Source organism: Pleurodeles waltl, chromosome 8 (genome assembly GCF_031143425.1).
Source record: "Pleurodeles waltl isolate 20211129_DDA chromosome 8, aPleWal1.hap1.20221129, whole genome shotgun sequence".
Classification (NCBI taxonomy): domain Eukaryota; kingdom Metazoa; phylum Chordata; class Amphibia; order Caudata; family Salamandridae; genus Pleurodeles; species Pleurodeles waltl.
In genome coordinates, this window is record NC_090447.1 from 181,777,103 (window position 1) to 181,800,932 (window position 23,830).

Consider the following 23,830-nt stretch of genomic DNA (forward strand, 5'->3'; position numbering starts at 1 on the left):
ACATTACCCACAACCCCTTACTGATACAAACCATTGCCAACAGACTGACATCACGACTACAGACAAGACCAGACCAATACACCACCATCACCTATACACCACCCACACACCTTACATCACACACCCCAACACATCACCTTACACACCCTCACCCACAGTACCCACACAACACCCATGACACCACAAAGACACCCCAGATTCTCAGAGGAGGAGCTAAGGGTCATGGTGGAGGAAATCATCAGGATAGAGCCACAGCTATTTGGAGCACAGGTCCATCAGATATCCAATGCTAGGAAGATGGAGCTATGGCGGAGGATCGTGGACAGGGTCAACGCGGTGGGACAGCACCCCAGAACAAGGGATGGCATCAGGAAGAGGTGGAACGACCTACGGGGAAGGTACGCTCCATTGAAGCAAGACACCAACTCACTGTGCAGAGGACTGGCGGTGGACCCCCACCACCTCCCCCACAACTAACAACATGGGCGGAGCAAGTCTTGGCAATCATGCATCCTGAGGGCCAGGCAGGAGTAGCAGGAGGACTGGACTCTGGTAAGTCAACTGTATACTACTATCACCCCCCTACCTACATGCCATCACATACACCACCCTAAACCTCACTCCCATCACTCCACCACTTCCCACACACCCCACCATCACATCTCATTCATCCCAATGCCAAGCCCTGCATGCCATACTAATGCATGGACTCCTATCACTAAAGCATGCACACTAGAGAGAATGAGCTAGCCTACCACGTACCAACTTACACAAGTAAAAGCTTCCAGGGCAAAAACAACAAAACAGGGCAACCCACCGATGCACAATATGTCACACCCAGAAACAATAACACTGCATTCACATCCCTACAGATACCCCAGCCAATGTCACCGGAGAAGAGATGCCAGCAATATCCAGTCCTCCCACAGAAGAGGCCCACAGTGATGACAGCGACACTGGACGACTGGATCTGGATAACCGACCTGGCCCATCAGGGACCTCTGGACAGTCGGTAACCCAGCCACAGTCACACCCCACCGCAGAGCCTCCCCCATCAGGAAACACCACCACAGCACCCACCCAGCGTACCCACACCTCTGTCCCCAGGACACGTCAACCGGCAGTGTGTCCACCACTACAGGGACCCCAGGGCACTCCTCGCCCCCAAGACAATCAGGGACCTGGGGTTAGTGGCAGTGGGCACACCGTTCAGGGGACAGAGGCACAGGACAACAGGGAAACTGGGAGGAGAGCTGTGCGCCAGGGGGAGGACAGGCCCAGGGAACCGACTCTCCAGGTGGTACTCACCGAGATCCTGGGAACATATCAACATTCCCAGGATACGCTGGGCCAGATCCTGGACAACATGCAGGAGAACAGGTGGCTGCAGGAGGGACAGTACCAGGGGATCAGGCAGGACTTGCAGGCCATTAACACCACCCTGGTCTCCATTGGAGGGGTGCTGGCAGACATGGGCAACATTATGAGAGAGGCAGCCTCACACCAGCGGGCCCCTGCCACTAGCCAGACATATGAACTGCCTTCCACCTCCGCTGCTGCTAGTGGACAGAAGGCCCTGCCACAGGACCAACAGTCCACCAGCACCCCTCCCCCTGCAGAAGGAGAACCACCCCGCAAACGTTCCCTGCGATCCAGGCAGAAGCCAGAGACTATTGCAAAGACTCCCGCCAGGAAATGAGACTCTCCTGAATGTCACACTTGTTTCCCACTCTGTCACCCTGTCCACCCTGAACTGCCATTGCTCCCTTTCCTATATCCCCTTGGACAATGCACCTGTGCTACACCCTTTGAAAGAATACAAGTATGGAGTATGTCAAATGATTTCAGTATGTATTTGTGTAACCAGATACAAACATTGCATTACAAATGTACAGTAATGTTCACATTATAAAGACCTGTAGTTGGCTGCAGTGCTCACACCAGGAGCGATAGTGGGGCACCAACATCTGCAAAATGAGTTACCAATGGGCACAGTGAGTGGGCATTGAAGTGAGAAATAACAGCATGCCTGTGACAAAGATATTCAAAATAATGACAATGAAATATGAAGTAGCACTGTCCTACCTGTGTGTCATTGGAAGCATTGTCTGATCACTGCAGTTCTGTTGTCCTCATCTTCATCCTCTGCCTCCTCATCCTCACTGTCCACAGGGTCCACTGCTGCCACACGGCCATCTCCAGCCTCCTCCTCCTGCAGAAAAGGCACATGGCGCCTCAAGGCAAGGTTGTGCTACATGCAGCATGCCACGATGATCTGGCAGACTTTCTTGGGTGAGTAGCACAGGGATCAACCTGTTAGATGCAGGCACCGAAACCTGGCCTTCAGGATGCCAAATGTACGTTCTATAATCCTTCTTGTACGCCCATGTGCCTCATTGTAACGTTCTTCTGCCCTTGTCCTGGGATTCCTCACAGGGGTCAGTAGCCATGATAGGTTGGGGTAACCTGAGTCATACCCTGTGCCTCTGTAGTTGGGCCATCACATTAGGGATGCTGCTATTCCTCAGGATAAAGGCATCATGCACCGGCCAAGGATACTTAGCATTGACATGGGAGATGTATCATGGAATGATAGCTTTTTCGATTTTGGAATACCTGTTCATTTTGCCGGGGAGGGACAAATGCAATATGTTTTCCATCAATTGCCCCAGTTATGTTGGGGATATGTCCCATTGCATAGAAGTCAGCCTTCACTGTGCACAAATCCTCCACTTGTGGGGAAAACACTGTAGCTGCACATGTGTTTAACCAGGGCAGACAACACTCTGGTCAGCACTATTGATAACATTGGCTGTGACATTCCTGCTGCCAAGCCCACTGTCACTTAGAAAGAACCATTTACCAAGAAATGGAGCACGGATAGAACTTGGACAAGAGGGGGAATCCCAGTGGGGTGACGGATAGCTGAAATCAGGTCAGGCTCCAGTTGGGCTCACAGATCTGTTATAGTGGCCCTGTCAAGTGTGTAGGTGAGGATAATGTGCCTGTCCTCCATTGTTGCCAAGTCCACCATGGGTCTGTACATGGGGGTATGTCTCCATCTCCTATTCATCCGCAGCAGCTGCAGTCTAAGGGACAAAGGAGTGAGGAGCCGGTCACAAACTGTACATTGGAGCCACAACAGTACAATGCATGATGTCAATTTTAAATGTATAAGTGGCATTTGTCTTGTATGTCCAATTGTGAACTGTGATGCAGCTATAATCCAGGGCTTGCCCCCCCCCTGAAATGGCATCCGCCTGTCCTGTGTGGAGGGATAGGTGGAAGTGAGGTAATTCCACTGACGCTGTGCGCCGTTGCGGGGGGCGGTCAAGAACCGCTGTGCAACTCCTCATTGAATAACATTGGGCCCTATGGGGTCCAGTGGCCAATGGTGATGTACGCCGGCGGTGACAGTATGCACCGCCCCGGACGACACTGCCATTTTCTATCTGTTCTCTCACTTGCTACCTGACCTTCAACAGGAGAGGACCTACACTGCATGTGCTGCTGTGACCTACCATGGTGCGTGTGACTGGGGAAAGGGCCCCTGCCTTCACCTCAGAGGAGTTGGAGCTACTGGTGGATTGGGTCCTACCCCAGTACGGACTGCTGTATGGGCCTCCAGACCAACAGGTGAGTACACTGCTGAGTATGATGCATGGGGCATGAATGCACTGAAGTGGTGTGTGTGAAGGGCTCGTGTGGGGGGTTGGTGGATGTCTCCTGGGCAGCGTACAGCTTGTGGGCTGGACCCTTTGTGTGCACGTAGCAATGTGAAGGGGTATGGTGGGCCAAAAGTGTAACAGGCAGGACAGTCTGACTAATACAGTTCCCTGTGTGTATTTCTCTGCAGGTCAGCGCCCATCAAAAGAAGGGTATATGGCGTCCCATCGCCAAGGACGTGTGGACCCTGGGGGTCTACGGCAGGCGGAGCACCCACTGTCGGAAACTGTGGGAGGACCTGAGACACCAGGCACAAAAGACAGCAGTGGCCCAGCTCGGGATGGCCTCCCAAAAGAGGAAGGGGTGCCCGTCGAACCCTGACCCCCCTGATGACCCACATACTGGCGGTGGCCTATCCGGAGATGGATGGGCACTTGAGGGCATCACAGCAATCATAAGGGGGTGAGTACAGTGCCCGTCATTACAACTTACGCTTTGTAGGGTGGTATCCGCATGGGGGATGTGTGTCAGTGGGTGCCCCTAGGCCAGGCCTGACATTACAGAGTAGATCCCATGTTGGGCTGAGTTCTGAAGTGATATCCCTCCTACCTAGCTTGTAGGTATCCTCTACTGGGCTGTGTGGGTCCCAGGTGTGCTGCAATTGGTGGTATGTGTCCCTCCCCATGCCCTGGAGGCTAGCATAGGTACTGTTAGTGAATTGAATAGTGCGTAGGCCTGTTCCCTGTGTGTGAGTGTGGTATGTACACCAACGGTGGTGTTGGTGCAGCCATTGATCATGTGTATCGTTTGTCTCTCTCCCCCCCTTTTTGTTTTGTCATCCTGTCCTTATGTGCATTAACATCATCTGGCGGAGGAGCAGAGGCACTGGCAATGGAGGGAGCTGCATCCCACAGGAGGCAGAGTCCATCTACGGTGAAGACACCAGAGGGACGGAGTGCGAGGGGAGCACTACGGCAGAAACAGGAGGGGATAATTCGGACACAGACACCTCTTCCAATGGAAGCTCCCTGGTGGTGGTGGACCCTCCTGTGACCACCCCAGCAACAGGTACATCCGCCACCCCCTGTACCAGCACCGCCCTCTTAGCAGCCCCTCATCGAGTTGCCCGTGCCCGCTCACCCTAGAGGGTGGGCATCTTCTTCACCCTAGGCATCTCAGGCCCTGCCCCAGTGAGCCCTGCTGCCCTCAGTGAGGAGACTATTGACCTCATGCGAGCCATCTCTGTTGGGGAGTCAACCATTGTGAATGCCATCCAGGGGCTGGCAGCCCAAATGCAACAGACAAATGCATTTCTGGAGGGCATTCACACTGGCTTGGCGGCCCAACAGAAATCAATCCAGGCTCGGGCCTCCTCTCTGATGGCAGCCATTGTCCCTGTGTCCACTCTCCCCCTCCAACTTCCTCTTCCCAATCCCACTCCCCTCAACCCCAACCCATTGCAAGCACACAGGCAGACGAGCATGCACACAGGACAACACACAAGAGCGGGCATGGCAAACATAAGCACCACACCTCATATCACAGGCACTCACACAAACACCATCCAGATGCAGACATACCAACTTCCACACTCACACCTGAATGCACTACACCATCATCCACTACAAGCATCACCAGCACACCTAGCAGAACATACACCTCACTTGCAGACACCTCTACAACAGCCATGCACACGTAACCTGTGTCCTCTCCCACTGTGTCTGTCCCCCCCTCTCAAGGTACACAAACACAGGCACTCAGACACCCAACAGCCATCCACCTCTCAACAGCATCCATCCCTGCACCCAAACATTGCAGACAGACACCTCCTACAACCACTCCCTCTTCCTCCACTCCCAAACCTTCTCCCTCTTCCCACCCCAGTGTCTGTAAGAAGCTTTTCCTCTCCACCATTTACCTCTTCCCTACCCCTCCCCCCGTCCTTCACTTCTGGCCAGAGTGGCAAAAACCCAAGCAAGCACCGCAGCCACCCAGTCCACGGGCACAGTTGTGTCCACACCCACTCATGGTGGTAAAAGATCCAGGGCACCTGGCAGCCTCAAGGAAGGGGTGCTGTCCCCAAGTGCTGCCCGGCAGGGCAAGGAGCCTGCCCCCAAGTGGTGCAAGGAAGGGCAAGGTGCCATCCCCAGCTGCTGACAGGAAGGGAAAGAAGCCTGCCCCAGCTGCTGACAGGAAGAGCAAGGAGAAATCCCCAGCTGCTGCCAGGAAGGGCAAGGAGCCTGCACCAGCAGGCAGGAAGGACAAGGGGCCTGGTGCTGGGACTCAGTCGGAGCCCCCACCACCAACCATGGTTGTGCAGCCGTCTGAAGCTGCAGGGGATGGGCTGGAGCTTCCCCCACAACCACCACCACCAGCAGCAGCAGCACCACCACCAGCACCAGTGGGCAGCTGTCTGAGGCTGCAGGGGATGAGCTAGAGCTTCCCCCCACAACCGCCACCACCAGCAGCAGCACCACCAGCACCAGTGGGCAGCCATCCGAGACTGTAGGGGATGGGCTGGAGCCTCCCCCCACTAGCGGCAGCAGCAGCACCACCACTGAGCAGCCGTCTCCGCCGGCGGACGGTCTGTAGTTCTGCCTCCATGGGCTGTTGTGTGGCCTGCCCCCTGCAAATCCTGTGGGTATGACACCCAGCTGAGAGACTGTGACCTTGAACTCCCCAGGATCAGAAGCACAGGGCACAATGCCCCCTCCAGAACCAGTGGGTATGCCACCCACTCACCCCATCCTCCCTAGGATCTGAAGCACAGGGCACGATGCCCCCTCCAGAACCAGTGGGTATGCCCCACTCACCCCATCCTCCCTAGGATCTGAAGAACAGGGCACAATGCCCCCTACAGACCCAGTGGGTATGCCACCCACTTGAGAAACTGTGACCTTGGACTCCTCAGGACCAAGTACATGCATGTTGCCCCTCCAGAGCATATGGGCATGTCACCCACTTGAGAGACTGTGGCCTTGAACTCCCCAGGACCCAGCACAGGGCATGCTACCCCCTCCAGAGCATGTGGGCAAGTCCCCCACTTGAGAGACTGTTGCCTTGCACTCCCCAGGACCAAGCACAGGGCATGTTGCCCCCTCCAGTGCATGTTGGCAAGTCACCCACTTGAGAGACTGTGGCCTTGCAATCCCCAGGACCAAGCACAGGGCATGTTGCCCCCTCCAGAACCAGTGGATTTTTTCCATCTGCAGGCTGAGGTGCCCCCGTTCCTTGCCCCCCTGAGGTGCCTGCCTATTTTCCAACTGATGCCCCTGCATTGTTCTCTCTGTGTTGGTGCAGGAGACAAGTGGGGCCTTGAACTTTGTCATGCGGCCCTGTGGCCCACGCACATTGAGGACTGGACAGTGTCCCTTGTAATGTACATATACTTTTGGATTGAATGTTCGCATTTTTACTGTATTTATATTATTACACTCACTTTCATCTATTTGTGTTGTCCTTGCATTATTCCAGAGGGGTACGGGGTAAATATGTTTTCTTACTGCATCTGATTGTGTGTTTGGTGTTGGGGGTGGGGGTGTGTGTTGCGTCTGTGTGTCACTCTCATTTTCCTCCACCCTCCCCTGTGTGCTAGGCGGCTGTACTCACCGTGGTCATCTTCGCCGTCGTAGGTGTTAGTGGTGGAGCAGGACGTAAAATATCATGGGAAATATTTTCAGCTCGGGCTCCATGACGTCGTGGTTGTTCCCTGTATCTCCAAAGGTGAGTTCTTTCCCTTCTGAGGTCTGTTTCTGCCAGGCTTTTGATGTCGTTGGTACCATCCCGGAAAAGGTGGCGGTTTCAGGGGTCATAATATGGTGGGCGAAACATTGAATTTCGCCTGGCTGTAGGCGGTTACTGCCGTGGTGTCTGTAGTTTCCGCCCTGGCGGTCGGTGTGGTATAGTGGCTATCTGTCTGAGATCTTTCTGCCATGGCCATAATTTGGCAGTAGTTACCGCCAGCCTGTTGGCAGTATTATTGCCACTTTATCACCGACCGCCAGGGTTGTAATGAGGGCCATTGTCTGAGTTATCTTGTAATTTGAAATATAACTCCATCTGGACTGTAGTAACAATTACTCACCTCTAATGTTCATACATCTGAAACTCTACTAAATGAAATCAAACAAAACAAAGTTGCTAATTTACAGGATAATTATCGTAGTGTGAAATACCTATTAGAAGGCCAACATCCTAGTTTTTTAAAGAAAAAAAACATTCAATAAGCTACCATACCTAGGACTTGGAGGTCTCTGCAACCTTATACCTTTCAGAACTCTACAGCATGGGTACTCACAAACTTTTTCTCGGAGGCCAAAATTGCAGTATGGTTTGCGGCCGAGGGCCGCACTGAAGTGACAGCGGGGGGCGGGGCTTAGAGGGGGAACAACCACCCCACCCCCTTTTTCAAAACAATGCTAAACAATGCTGTATTTTGAATCCAGGTATAACTACAAACCTACAAAGGAGACATTTTGAAAAACATTTTTATTATCAGACAATAGTAATCTTAAGAGGCATGGCATGGTAATTCTTGTGAACAGGATATTCAGCACAGGCCCAATGCAGCACAGTTTTCTCTGAGTCTGGAAAATAGGTATGTCAAAGGAAGACATACTACGAACTTATTTTGCACTTCATGTCTCTTATTAGTGTTCTGTAATCTGGTATTATTTCTGAAACGGCAAGCCTTAACAGCTGATCCAGATGTAAGTCAGTTAGCTTATTTCTGAATTTACTCTTCAAAAGTCCCTTTGTGGAAAACAAACTTTCGCAAACATATGTTGACCCGAACATACAAATTATTTTCTGGGCCACTGTAAAAAGAACAGGAAATTTGTCAGAAGGCACAGTGTTCCAGAATTCTTCTGGTGCCTGCCCCAAAAAAGATGCTTCAAGAGCTGAGTTATGCTGCATGTCTATCAGCTCCATTTGTGCTTGCGGTCTTTTCACACCAATAAGTTCAACAGCATCAAGATTTCGTGCACTCACCATCCAGGGGTTTTCAACCAGCCTGAATAGGGGGGTGAGGGTTCTGAATTGAGAAAATCGCCTTTTGATCTCCCCAGAAATTTCCTCCAGACATGCACCAAGATTTAGCGTTGGCAGCATTTCTTGTGCATTTGGAAACCTCTGAGTCACAGCCAACAGTTTTGGAAAGTGGGTGAAGTCAGCAACATCCAGTTGTTCTTTGAATAGCACAAGCTTACTTTCAAATGAGTAAATACCATTCATCATGGACCACACAAGCTGTTGTTTGCCTTGCAGCATCAAATTAAGAGCATTGAAGTGTGCAAATAGATCTGAAAGAAAATGGAGCATTAAAAGCCATTTCACATCCTTTAGTTCTGGGAATGTTTGACCTCTGCTGTTTGTAAAGTGTTCAATTTCAGGAAGCAAAGCAATGAACCGCTCCAGAACTTTCCCTTTGCTTAGCCATCGCACTTCAGTGTGCATCAAGAGGTCTGTATATTCAGCTTCAGAATCCTGCAGCATAGCCTTAAAAAGTCTATGGTTAAGGGCTTTGGCACGAATAAAATTAACAATTTTCACTGCAAGTTTTAGGACGTTATTCAGTTCTCCATGCTTTAATTTTGCACACAGAACTTCCTGAAGAATAATGCAGTGGTAGTCTATTACAGGGTGTCCAGTGAGCTTCTTTTTAAGCAAAGATACAAAGCCTCTGTCATGGCCTACCATAGCAGGCGCGCCATCTGTTGTGATGCTAACAAGACTGTCCAATGGTATGTGATGTGTTTCGAAGTAGTTGCAGATACTGTCCAGAATATCTTCTCCTCTTGTGTGCCCGTGCAGTGGTAGAAGGCACAGGAGCTCTTCTTTGGGATGAAGTGATTGGTCCAAATACCTCACCCAAACTAATAACTGGGCCACATCGCCTATATCTGTGGATTCATCCATGGCAATGCTGAAGAACGGTGACTCTCTGACAGCTTTGATCACCTGCTCCTGGATATTTTCACCCATTGCCTCTATTCTGCGTGCACAAGTGGAATCCGATAGCTGTAAGGCACCAATTTCTTTTAAAATGCTGGATTTGTTGCTATAGTTCTCAAACAAAATTTCAGCTGCTGAAAGGAAACATTTCTTCACCAGCTCTGCCTCCGTGAATGGCTTCTTATGTTTGGCAAGCAGGTAGCATATTTTGAATGATGCTTCTGTAACAGCCTCAGATTCCTTCATTTGGCAAAGGAAGAGCTTCTGCTGGGAAAGAAGTGTTTGCTTTAACGATGCCACTTTTGCTGAACGCAGTTGTGAGTGCAATGGGAAGTTCTCACTATATCTTGCGTGTCGAGTTTTGTAGTGCCGTTCCAGGTTATATCTCTTAAGAACATTTACTTTCTCTTTGCAAAGCAAACAGGTAGCTTTCTCCTTTGGCCATTCAACAAACAAGTACTCTTCTTCCCATGCTGCCTGGAATGATCTGTGTTCACTCTGTATGGATCTGGGTCGTTTGCAAGGCTTGGTAACTGGACTGTAGGCCATTGTTCTCAGCAAGTTTGTGCAATGATTTTCAAGGGTCAGGAATCAGATTTTCCCCTCACAGCCAAAGGACCGACACCACTTCACGACCGACAACACTTCACGAGCGACCGATGGACCGACACCGCCTCACGACCAATGGACCAACACTGCGTCTCGCTACAGACCTCTGTGCACAACAGCAAAGTAATATAAAGTGATGGGTAAAAGGAAACAAAGCATACCGTGATCTAACAATTGGCAACACACATGCTGGCCTTTGCCGATTCCCAGAGGACCATGTTATAAAAAGTATTTTTTGCAATTATGCTTGCAACCTGCTTGGAATACTAGAGTGATAATGAGGCCAATGAATGGTATACAGGCCTCTTTTTAGAAACTGTTTTTTTTCAGCATGCTGGGTCACACAGCAATAGAAATCAACTGTGCGCGAAATGCCAGGGGCCAGATAAAAAAAAGTGTATTATTGTAAGACATTTTCAACAGCCCTGGCTCTAGTAGTATATTCCTACACTAATCACAAGAGCCAAATGGGAATGTTCCAGAGTATATCCCTATCCTAATCACAAGAGACATTTAATTAGATGCAGCAGCCATTTATCATCCGCACCCCTGGGAGGAGGAGTAAGCTGAAGGTGTTTGCCCATCACACAAAGTGTACCCCACTGGACACTTCACAAATGGTTTGATTTATATTGGGATTGTCATCTGATTTTTGGTAGTTTTCATGGGTGGGTGGTTTCTCTCTGGCTGTACTGGGTTGGTGGGTATGGGTTATAAAAGTAAGCATTATTGTTTAGAGGTTGCACAAACAAAGGTCTAACTTGGTGCCTAAGCATTACAAGACAAAGATACAGCAGCACAGTTCTTACCCTTGCAGGGTCCGGTCTATCACACACAGCACCATCTGCTCTCACCCCTATCGCCATCTGCACACAGCGCCATCTGCTCTCACCCCTACCCCAGTAGCACACACAGTGCCATCTGCTCTCACCCCTACCCCAGTAACACACACAGCGCCATCTGCATACAGCGCCATCTGCTCCCACCCCTACCCCAGTAACACACACAGCGCCATCTGCTCTCACCCCTACCCCAGTAACACACACAGCGCCATCTGCTCTCACCCCTACCTCAGTAACACACACTGCGCCATCTGCACACAGCGCCATCTGCTCCCACCCCTACCCCAGTAACACACACTGTGCCATCTGCACACAGCGCCATCTGCTCCCACCCCTAGCCCAGTAACACACACTGCGCCATCTGCACACAGCGCCATCTGCTCCCACCCCTACCCCAGTAACACACACAGCGCCATCTGCACACAGCGCCATCTGCTCTCACACCTACCCCAGTAACACACACACAGCGCACAAACACAGCGCCATCTGCTCTCACCCCTACCCCAGTAACACACACAGCGCGCACACACACAGCGCCATCTGCTCTCACCCCTACCCCAGTAACACACACAGCGCGCACACACACAGAGCCATCTGCTCTCACCCCTACCCCAGTAACACACACAGCGCGCACACACACAGCGCCATCTGCTCTCACCCCTACCCCAGTAACACACACAGCGCACACACACACAGCGCAATCTGCTCTCACGCCTACCCCAGTAACACACACTACATTAAAAACAAATAAATAAATAACCAAAGAGCATTACCTGACTCAAAGCACTGTAAAGATGCCACAAATGTGGAACAGCAGGCAGGCAGGCGGGCAGCAGACGTGGAGCCGGTGACAGGAAGCAGACGACCAAAGGCCCGTAAAAGTTAGCTGCAAGCGCTGACTTTTATGGGGCTTTGGCTTCCAGGATCGTCAGGGCAACGCCATAAACAATGGCCGCCGTATGTAAACATAGAGGAGGGCCGCGGGAGCATGCTCCCGCGGCCCTCTTCTATGTTTACATACTGCTGCCATTATGATATGGCGTTTGGTGTGCGTCTCGCGGGCCGCCAAGCTAGGTCCGTGGGGCCGCTGGCGGCCCGCGGGCCGTACTTTGAGTACCGTTGCTCTACAGATTAAAGTATCTCTTCCTAGAAAAAAAATCCCTACAGGAGCATGACCTGGCACCTGTACAGATCTATAACAATTAATAGTCTTATAACTCAGACCCTTTTCTAATAAAGATGATAAAACAATTGAAAGTTCTATGGAAGATGCTTTAATGAGATCCAAGACCCTATCCATACATCAACAAACCCATCTTTTCCATGCACCAACATAACGTTTCCTAATCTCTGGTGTCCAAGACTCTTTGAGCAATTCCTGATCCTTTTCCGAAAGACCTGCAAAGTGCTTTCCTCCACTGAAATCATCCAAGCGAGAAGGCTCAATGACCCTTCCATAACTAAAGGGTGAACCTCTCCTCTTGGACCTGACAACATTCCTTCTGAAACTGGAATCAAAACTGGCACCTCTATTACTGATCCCAGCAGCTCTGGAAACCAAGGCTGAGCTGTCCAAAATGGAGTGAGCAGAACTGACATTTTTGCCTCCTCACCATGAATAACACTCTCTGAATCATTGCAAAAGGGGGAAATGCATACCCCTGAAGTCCCTTCCAATTCTGTTGAAAAGCAGCCACTGTTTCTGATAGGGGATCTGGTCTCCAACTAACATACTGTGATAACTGGAATGTCACAAAAAAATCCACATTCAAGGGACCACAAATTCCCTGAATTCTCTTGGGTAAAAGAACATTCAGCTTCAATCACTGTAAACCATGATATATCTTGAATTCCAGTGTGCTACATTGTTGAATAGACCTGGTAAATACTTCTAAACCTATCCTCTGCACCAGGCAAACACTCCAAATTTCCTTTGCAATCTGTGTTAGATTTTTGTACTTGCAGCCACCCAAACAATTTATATAATGGACTGCTGAAGCATTGCCTGTCTTCTGTAAAACATTGCAATTATTTAATGTTTTCCCAAAACTCTTTAATGCAAGAAGACTTGCTATCATCTCTAAACCATTCATATGGTCCGACTCTCTTCCCTTGACCATCTCCCATCTGCCTCTTGTTGATTCAAACAAGCTCCCCAACTGAAAAGGCTTGCATCTGTCTCTAAAATGTAATCTGGGCATATTCCAAATATCGCTCGGCCTTTCTAAGCATCTAAATTGTGTAGCCACCAATCCAACTCCTCCTGCACCTCCACGGTAACCTTTACTTGGTCCCCTACCATACACTGCTCCTTAGACCTTCTGCCTTTAATCTCTGTAATGCTCTGTTTTGAAGTGGTCTCAGAAAGACTGCCTGAATTAAAGATGAAAACAAACCTATAATTCTTGCTTAAGACCTCAATGTAGTGAACTGTTTTTTCGAACCCTGTTTGACCTCTGATTTTATTATCACAACCTTCTTCTCTGGTAAACTTAAAGTCACAAGTACTGTGTTCACCTGAAATCCAAGGCACTCTACCACCTGACAAGGGACCAGTACTAGTTGTTCTATATCAACAAATAAACCAAGGGATTCTAACAGATCCAAGAGTAAACAAAGTTGTGTCTTTAGTTCTTCTTGATTTTGAGACATGGTCAGGTCAGAAAATTGACCAGATTTAAAATCATTTAATTCCTTTTTCTTCGAGAAATGCAGCAAATTACCTCAATACCTTCATAAAAAAACACGAGGTACTGATGCTAGTCCAAAGGGCAAACAAGTGACTTGCTAAAGGTTTCCTAACCATCTGAACTGCAGATATCTGCAAATGTCTCCAGCCTTTGGTATGGTAAAATAAGCATCCTTCAAAACCAGTTTTACCAACCAATCATTCATCTCCAAAATATCCCTTAAAATATGGATACCCTCTATCTTGAAATGTCTGTAAAACAAAAAGCAATTCAGATTTCTCAAAATTATTATAGGGCACCAACCTTTCTCCTTCTTTGTGACCAAATATTTTGTGCTCACAAATGCTACGTCTTTCTCTGAAACCTTCTCTAGTGCTCCCCATTTCAACTTATTGTTAACCTTCAACTCTACAAACCTTTGCTGGTGTTTTTGAAATGCCTCCTCTCTTGGTCCCAAATTTTGAAATGGTTATTCCCTGAACTTTATTGTGTAACCCTGAACAGCATTCAGGACCCAATGATCCTTTGTTAAAACCTTCCAATTGTGCAAAATATATTTTGAACGACCCCCCCTACCTTTCCTTGGAAAGAACCAAAAAGTGTCTTCGTACTTACCTTGATTTCCTTGGGAGAAATGAGCACTTCCTCTGGACTGGCGACCTCTGTTACTTCTTCCTTTCTATGGGTAGAATACAGTAGCAAACTGAAATCCTCTAAGGGAACCACAATCCTGTGATTGGTAATGGGACTTGCTTTGTGACTAGGCAGAGAAATGTCCCTTTTCTGCAGCTCTGTCAAAAACACGTCCTCCAGTGCTCTTGTCAAAGAAATCTGAGCCTTATCCAGGCTTGTGAATGTGGACACATAGGCTCTCATTATGACACTGGTGGTCAGCTGACCGCCATGCCGGTGATGGCGGTAATACCATCCCCAGGCTCACGGTGAACACTACCAAATTATGACCATAGCGGTGATCCCTCCCTTAAACAGCCAATGTACCACCCGAACCGCTAGTGTGGTCCGTCCACTGACCACAGCGGTAGCCATCTTCCAGCTGGCGGAAGACAAGGACCCGCCCACTATATTATGACACAGCAGACTGTCAGGATTTCCTGGGCGGGACCACCACCACCAAAAGCTTAGCGGGAACACATCATATAAAAGGAGACACTCACCTCCAGGGACACAGAGGACTCCACTGCAGCCATGGAACCCAAACTGGAAGTCCTGCCGATGCTGTACCATGCAGTGGCAGTCCAGGACCAGCAACGCTGACGAAAATGACGACAGTGAGTACAGCCGCCTAGCACACAAGGGAGGGAGGGGAGAGTGACGCACCTACATGCACAACACAAACCATACAAACATACCACACACTGAGAACCACCTGCAGAGTTAATCAACATCACCATAACCCAGGAGCAAAGAAAGCCAGGACACATACCTCTGGTCCAACCACTGTAATTATGTGGGAACAGTGACCTCAATTTAATTATTATTATATATATATATATATATAGACACATATATACAAAAACGGCCACTGCCCAGTCTGTTGTCATTGAATTTGCCACAGGGCAACGTCCAAGGCCCAACTTGACTCCTGACAGCCCAAGTCACTCCACTGGACAGGGGCATCATGATGATGGCAGGCAGGCGCCTCAGGGGGCAGGGGGTTGGGATGCATGGGGGGCTTTGGGAGGGGGTTCTTGGACTTGGGTTTGGGAGGGGGTGGGTCCTTACTCTTTTGTTTAGGGGTGGAGGAGTGGGCTTGGAGCGGGGGGCGGAGTGATAGTCTTCTGTCCATTACTGCTAGGTTTTGATGCAGGGGAAGGGACATGAGAGAACTGGGAGCTGGACGTACTGGGTTGGGGGAGAGGGATCCTTCTCTTATGGGCAGGACGGGTGGGAAATATGAAGAGGTCAAGGCTGGAAAGGAAACGTTTCTTAGGTCCAATGGGGTGGGTTTTAGGAGGAGGTTTGGGAGTGAAGGTAGAATGAGTAGTTGTAGAGTAGATGTGTTGGACTTGGGTGCAGGTGCATGGACAGTGTGCGTGTGTGAGGTGGATGGCTGTTGAGTGTCTGAGTGGGAGCGTTCATGTGTTTTTGGAGGGGGACACACAGGGTCGGAGAGGACAAACAGGATGTGTGTATGTATGTTGTTGTGTCTGCAAGTGGGGTGGGTGTGCTGCATGAAGTTGTGATGGTGTCTGCGCATGTGGTGTATGGGGTGCTAGTCTGCATGTCTGCTGCTGTGGTGATTGTGGGCAAGGCTGTATAGGTGGCAGGATCTGGGACTGATGATGCAGTGCATGCAGGTGTGAGTGTTGATGTGACTGTGATGGAGGAGGAGGGGGAGACAGTGGAGGCAGTGGCTGTTGTTTTATATGCTTCTGTATGTTGGCCGTGTGTGTGCTTGTGGAGTGAAGTGTGGTGCCTGTGTTTGTCTGTGCGAGTCATGACTGTTGTTTTGGGTCATGCTTGTCAGATTGTGTGCGTAGGATCGGTTGGGGGATAGGGCTTTGGGACTGGGAACAGGTAGTTGGAGGGGGGTGGAAGAACCAGGGACCCTGGCTGCCATCAAAGAGGAGGCAAGAGCCTGAAGCGATCTCTGTAGGGCAGCCAAGCCAACCTGAAGCCTTGCATTGCTGCATCTGGGATGCCAGCCCCTGGATGGCATTCACTAGGGTTGACTGCCCTACAGAGATGGATCTCAAGAGGTCAATAGTCTCCTCATTGAGGGCAGCACGGCTGGCTGGGGCAGGGCCTGAGGTTCCTGGGGCGAAGGAGATGCCCACCCTCCTGGGTGAGCGGGCACAGGCAACTGGGTGGGGGGCTACTGTGAGGGTGGTGCTGGTACAGGGGTGGCGGAAGATCTTGTAGCTAGGGTGGTCCCAGAGGGGTCCGCCACCACCAGGGAGCTTCCATCAGAGGAGGAATCCGAGTCAGATGTCGTTGCTCTAGTCTCCCCGTGGTGATCTCCTCACCCTCTGGACTCCTCGACGTCAGTGGACTCTGCCTCCTGGGTCCCGTGGGCTGCAGCTTCCCCACTCACCGGTGCCCCTGCTCCCTCACCGGCTGATGCTAATGCACACAAGGACAGGGTGAGAAAAGGAGAGAAGGTGGGGGAGAAAGAAAGGGAGCAGTGGGTCAATCACTGCAACAACAGCACATATGACATACACATCACAATCACTCACTGGGGCTAACACTGTGCAGTATGGACCACAATGCCAAACCATTACCTGGGTACAACAGCAGCAAAGAACCTAAACACTACCATCTGCACACCTACTGGGACTCACTAAGCCATGTCTGCCATGGTATGCTAGCTACTTACCAATACCAAATATACATACCTCCCTACATTGCGAAGCAGGACCACACAAGATAGCAAAACCAGTATATTGGGGCATCCACTGACTAGAACCTTCCACCGAAACCCCATGGCAGGCAACAACAAAAAATACTACCATACAGTCTGCACTCACCCCCTTGTGGCTGCTGTGCTGGCCTCAAGCGCCCATCCAACTCTGGATTGGCCACCGCTGGTATGCAGGCCAGTAGACCTCATGGTCCGACAGGCGCCCCTCCCTTGTTGGGAGGCCGTCCGCTGCTGGGCCTCTGCAGTGTTCCAGGCCCAGAGTCTCAAGTCCTCCCAGTGTTTCCTGCACTGGGCGCTCTGCCAACTATGGACCCCCAAGGTCCTCACGTCCTTGGTGATGGCACACCACAACCCTTTCTTCTGATGGGCACTGACCTGCAGAGGAGACACAGACAGAATGACACCATGAACTCAACACTCCATTCTGTTACAGAAATGGCTTACATACTGCATAGAACCCACATTAAGCACACATATGACCCATACATCTGCATACACATTGCATGCAGGCAACCCCCCCAAATGACACCCTGCCAGCACACACATACATCTTCATGCACCCACGTTGCATCCAACGTACCCATGATGAACTCACCTGTTGGTCTGGAGGCCCATACAACTGCCCATACAGGGGTAGGACCCCATTCACAAGCTTCTCCAACTCCTCAGATGTCAAGGCTGGGGCCCTTCTCCCTGTAGCATGAGCCACCGCAGGTCCCAGACACATAACAAAGCAGCATACACACTGAAGATGTTGAACCGTAAAGAGTCAGGAATCAAGTGAAGTGGTGCAGAGAAAATGGCGGTTACGTCCGAAGCAGTGAACACCGTCCCCGCCGGCTCTGCTCATCATTGGTTCCTCTACTCCATAGAGCTCCATATTAGCGAATGAGGAGTTGCACAGCGGTGCAGACTGCCTTCCGCCATGACGCCAAATGCCGGCGGAGTGAAGTCACTTCCATCTGTCCCTGCATACAATACAGGCGGTTGTCATTTCCTTATGCTGGTACTTATGTTGGACAAACTTATGTGCGTCATAGGTATCGATTGTACACACCAAGACAATTCCAGTCTTCTACATATATACATGCTCTCTGTACTGTGATATTGTGTGTCCATACTTCCTGTAGTCACACACATCTCATGTTTGGTTTACTTAGATACCTGCCACTGCAGAGGAGGATTCATATCTACATTTCAGTTAAGAGCTGTGTGCCAACTGTGTTGTGCCTAACACTGTGTTGTGCCTAACACTGCCTTTACATTTCACTTGACTGTCACTTATGTCTTCCCTTTTTGCAGATGTTGGTGTGGTCAAAAATGTGTACTGATGTTATGACTACAGTCTGCTTAAACAAATGTGTTGGATGGATTCACACATTAGTGGACATTTGCACAGGATAATACATTTCAATACATTGGGAAATTTCTATATGATAAAGCACAAATACTCCAGTTGTGTTCAAGGGTGTTTATTTAAGTAACAAAAATGAAGGGATGGTGCAATAGAGTGGGGTGATGGTGGGCAAAAACGTCAGTGTAGTGGCCCAGTTGGTTTGTAGCACAGGTCCAGTGTCCATGGGGCCATAGGAAAAGGAGCAATGGCAGTCCAAAGTGAACAAGGTGACTCAGTGTCACACAAGGGAGACATTCAGGAGAGGCTCATTTCCTGGCAGTGGTCTTGGCAACAGTCTCTGGTGTCTGTCTGGGTCGCAGGGAATGTTTGCAGGCTAGTTCACCTTCTGCATGGTGAGAGGGTGCCATTGGCCTGTGGGTGGTGTTGCAGATCCTCCTGTCCACTAGCTGCAGCAGCTGTGGATGGCTGCTGAGTGGACTAGCTAGTGGAAGTGGGCTGCTGGTGTGCTCTGTTCTCCTGCATGGTGTTGGCCATGTCACCCAGCACCTCTACAATGGAGGCTGTTTTGGCATTTAGGCCCTGCAACTGCTGCATGACCTCCTGGTGGTGTACCCCCTGCAGCCACTGGTTCTCCTGCATGATGGTGATCACCTGGCTCATCCTGTCCTGGGATTTGTGGTATGCCCCCACGACATGTGTGAGTACCTCCTGGGCAGTCGGTTCCCTGGGCCTGGCCTTCCCCTGGTGCACAGCTGACCTCCTACTGTCCCTGGCCCCCTGTTCCTGTGTCCCCTGAATGGTGTGCCCACTCCCGCTTACACCAGGGCCTTCACCGTCTTAGCTGTGTGGTGTCAGCTTGGATCCCTGTATATGTGGGCACGCTATTGTTCGACATGTCCTGGGGACAGGGGTTTAGGGACATTGGCTGGCTGCTGTGGTGTTGGAGTCGGAGGGGGGAGAACTGTGGTGAACTGGCTGTGGGATGTGGAAGCCGACTGGGCCAGGCAGTTCATCCAGCTCAGGACATCCAGAGTTGCTGTCATCACTGAGGGGATCTTTTGGTGGAGGACTCGGTTGAAGTGGCACCTGCTCGCTGCTGACACTGACTGGGGTACCTGTGGAGATGTAAGTGATTTGTTAGGGTCATTGTCTGTCACATATTCCCCATTTTTGGCTTTCCTAATGGGTTTAGTATTGTCCTCCCACCTTTGGTTACTGTATGGTGATGGATTGTGGGATTGGTAGTGCTACATGCTGCCCATACATTGCTGTTGTGTGTGCATGCAGAGCTGGGAGGGGTGTGCTTACAGTGGGAAGGGCATGCAGGGGTACACAATTGAGGGTAGTTATTGGGGTGGTGCACTGTATGGGGTGGGGTGTAGGGAGTCAGGGTGAGGGATTGACATGCCATAGAGGTATTGGTGGAGGAAGGTTAGTAATGTTGACTTACCAGTGTCCAGCCTTCCAGTGATTTTAGTGAGTCCTCAGGATGCAGGATTGCTAAGACTTTCTCCTCACATGCTGTGAACTGTGGGGGAGGATGTGGGGGTCCACCGCCTGTCCTCATGATGGCGACCTGGTGCCTTGATGCAATGGAACACACCTTCCCCCTGTGGGTCGTTCCACCTCTTTCGAATGTCGTCCCTTGTGCGTGGATATTGTCCCACGGAGTTCACCCTGTCAACGATCCTCCGCCATAGCTCCAGCTTGCTGACAATGGAGATCTGCTGGACCTGTGCACCAAACAACTGTGGCTCTACCCTGACGATTTCTTCCACCATCACCCCCCAACTCCTCATCAGTGAAACAGGGGTGCTTCTGTGGGGACATGCCTATTGCGTAGTGTGTGTGTTGTGCAGAGGGTGTTCGTGTTGAGGTAGGGTGTGTGGTGTGTGATGCGTGACGGGTGTAAAAGTAGATGAGGTGTGTGTAATTATTTCTCTAAGGGTTTTACCTGGCAAGATGTTGCAGTCTTTTCATGTTTGCAAAGGATTGTGGGTTATGTGGGGATGTGTTTTATAGTGCTGTTGGTGGGTGTGTACAGTGTGTGTATATGTGTCAGGTGTGGGTTTTTTAATCTGGTCAATGTTGGCTTCTAGTGCTGTAGGGTGCCCAATTCCACAGCGCCGGTGTGCACTGCCAATGGCTGACCTCCATTGGATGTCCGCTGTGGTGATTTGTAGGTCATAATTTGGAGGGTGGTGTATTGCTGGCATAGCTGGGAGGGTGGTGGGTCCAACAGTTTTTCACCTTTGTTGGGTCTGGCGGAATTTTGGTTGTGGCTAGTTTCTGTCGGTGTTGCGTTTGTGTGTCATTATTTGGTGGACGGATTACCGCTTCCGCTGTGATCTGTTGGCGGCCGTCACCACAGCAGTCTTCGGAAAAGAACGCTAATGTCATAATGACCATAGTTCCCAACACCTTTCACTATGCCATCCTCAAATAAAAATCCTTTTGGGTCTTCACTCTGCTAATTTTTTCAAAAATCTCCTGACTTAGGACTAATGCACATAAGAATAGCTTTTTTCCTCTATGCCATCAATGCTGTTTTGGGGTTTCCAAGGAAACAGACTGCCCTCTGTGACCATCCTTTTAACAACTCAGTATCTACAGAGACAGATTTAGATTTGACTTCTTCAGCCAGACCCATTATTTTTGCTAATGGACCAATAACATCCAGCAGTTTATCCCGACACTGTGTAAGTGCTCTATTCTATGATTGCAACCTAATTTGAAAAGAAAATGAATCAGGTCTGGGTATAAATCTGGACGTGCACTGGCTTTGCCCCCAATAACTGGACTAGAGCATTCTGCTCTAAACACAGCTCTCGCCTCTTTCTCCAAAGGTCTCTTAATCCATCCATAACTTTCTAAAATCAAATGCATGAGTCAAAGGCCACCAGTCAGCACTCCTAGGGTGCCTTATCATATCAGAGCTAAACATATTTACCAATTGAGGATCAGAATCTAAATCCCAACTATTGCCCTCAGAGTGGTCCAATATAAATTCATCATTACTGTCTCTATCCTTGTTATGTTGAAACTTTATTAATCGAGTCTAGTTTGAATTTCATGTGTGCGTCAAGGGACACCTTCCATTGTGCTGAGTAGGACACTCTCCTCCACCATGGTGCCTAGACCACCTCTCTGCCTTGATAAAAAATGATCATTTACCTCATATTCAATATTTTCCCTTTTCATCTTCCTCTTTTCACACTCCAAACTCTTAAATGCAGCCTCTTCCTCCATAGACCAATACTCTTCATCTGAAACCTCCTTAACCTCCTTTTTTCGCCTCAAAACGGATCCCAGAACTTCCTTTATTTAAGTTGTGACCTCATCCTGTACCATTTTGTTAAGGTAATGTCCTAACATCTTTTGTCTGTAAAATAAATATATTATTTTTTATTTAAATAATCTAATAAACTGGTAAGAATAACACATTTATAAACCCAGAAAAACTTCCTTTTTTACATATATATATATATATATATATATATATATATATATATATATATATATATATATATTTTTTTTTTTTTTCATTAAAAAAAAATCTCTTCACCATTACATTTTCTAAGCACACAGCCAGTAAATGTCGGTAGAGTGACTGGAATTTTGAGTATGTGCAGTCTTGCGCTTCTACTTTAGTTAATATGGCCGCCAGACACTTTGATTTCCTTGAACTTGCACGGTTTACAAATATTGCTGCCTCTAACCCCACACATGTGCACTGCATGCATGGCGATGTCACCGGTCTACTAGAAAGCTCTGAAGTCTCAGAACCCAAGCAAACTCGCTGGAGTACACGTGCTCCTCACGCACATGCAGGGAAATGCGCTGTCTGCATAGCCCCCACCTCAGCACAAGGGCCAGCAGAGACACCTCGCATTGAGGCTGTTGCTTCACCCTACAACGTATCGGGCGAAACGGCACACAAAGCATTAACACTCAGACTTGGGGTTAAAAGGCCGCTTTAATAGAACAGGTCTGGACAATAAAACCTTGGCATTTAGCCTTACAAAACTATAAACACCTCACTAATACATGAACACATCCTAACCATCCCACCCACACCCTCTACAAAATCTACCCCTCATCAATGCCCCCTTTCCATCCCCACCTTGCCCCGACCCAACCAGTACCCATCTGTCCTGCTGTCCACCTTCTGTATTATCCCCTTGCCTTTTCCTCCCTTTTGCTCCTTGTCAAAAACTCCCCGCCATCTCAACTTTGTGCATCCATACCCTTCCCCCAAAGCATATCTGTAAAGACCCTGCTTGCCAGATCTGCCAATCAGCGAAAAAATTAACAATCAAAAGCAAACCAAAACCTATCCTTTTAAAACACAGCACCAACAAATGCCAAATCCAACCCTTGCCCCTATGGAATTTATTCTAGGCTTATAAACAAGCCAGTTAAGAAGGACTCAGATAAAGCAACTAAGCTAGAGAAGACCAACCCTTGACCCTTTACCAAAATCCTAATATTACAAAAAAGGAAATAGATAATGGGAAGAGAAAACAAAAACGAGGAACTACTATGCACTGGGAGGGCGGTAGGGCGCAAGAATAGCCAAAACAACTACCCTGGGTGTAGCAAAACGGCCAAAGAGGCCACCCACACCCTGCCCCTCCCATCTATAGCCCCCTAATAAGGCCCACCCTTCCACTTCCTTACACCAATCGGACTTCGTGCGGCGGATTGTACCACCCATGCCCGATCTGCCCGGGGGGAGGCCGGGCAAGCCCTCGCTCCCCCCAAGGCCCCATCGGGCAAAACGGCACACAAACCACCAACACTCAGACTTGGGGTTAAAAGGCCGCTTTAATAGAACAGGTCTGGACAATAAAACCTTGGCATTTAGCCTTACAAAACTATAAACACCTCACTAATACATGAACACATCCTAAACATCCCACCCACACACTCTACAAAACGTACCCCTCACCAATGCCCCTCCTTGGCCCGACCCAACCAGTACCCATCTGTCCTGCTGTCCATCTTTTGTATTATCCCCTTGCCTTTTCCTCCCTTTTGCTCCTTTTCAAAAACTCCCCACCATCTCAACTTTGTGCATCCGTACCCTTCCCCCCCCCAAAGCGTATCTGTAAAGACCCTGCCACACAGGAAAACCCGACAGGCGTTTTCCTGCCCCACCAATGAGACATGACCTTAGTGATGATCCCATAACTTCTCCCCCAACAATTCTGATATCTTAATTCAAAGCTCCAGCAAGTAATGCTCATTGCCCAAGAACGATAAATGTACACCATCCTGTCTAAACAGATGTGGATCACCTTGAACAATGTCGCTATGCTGTAAA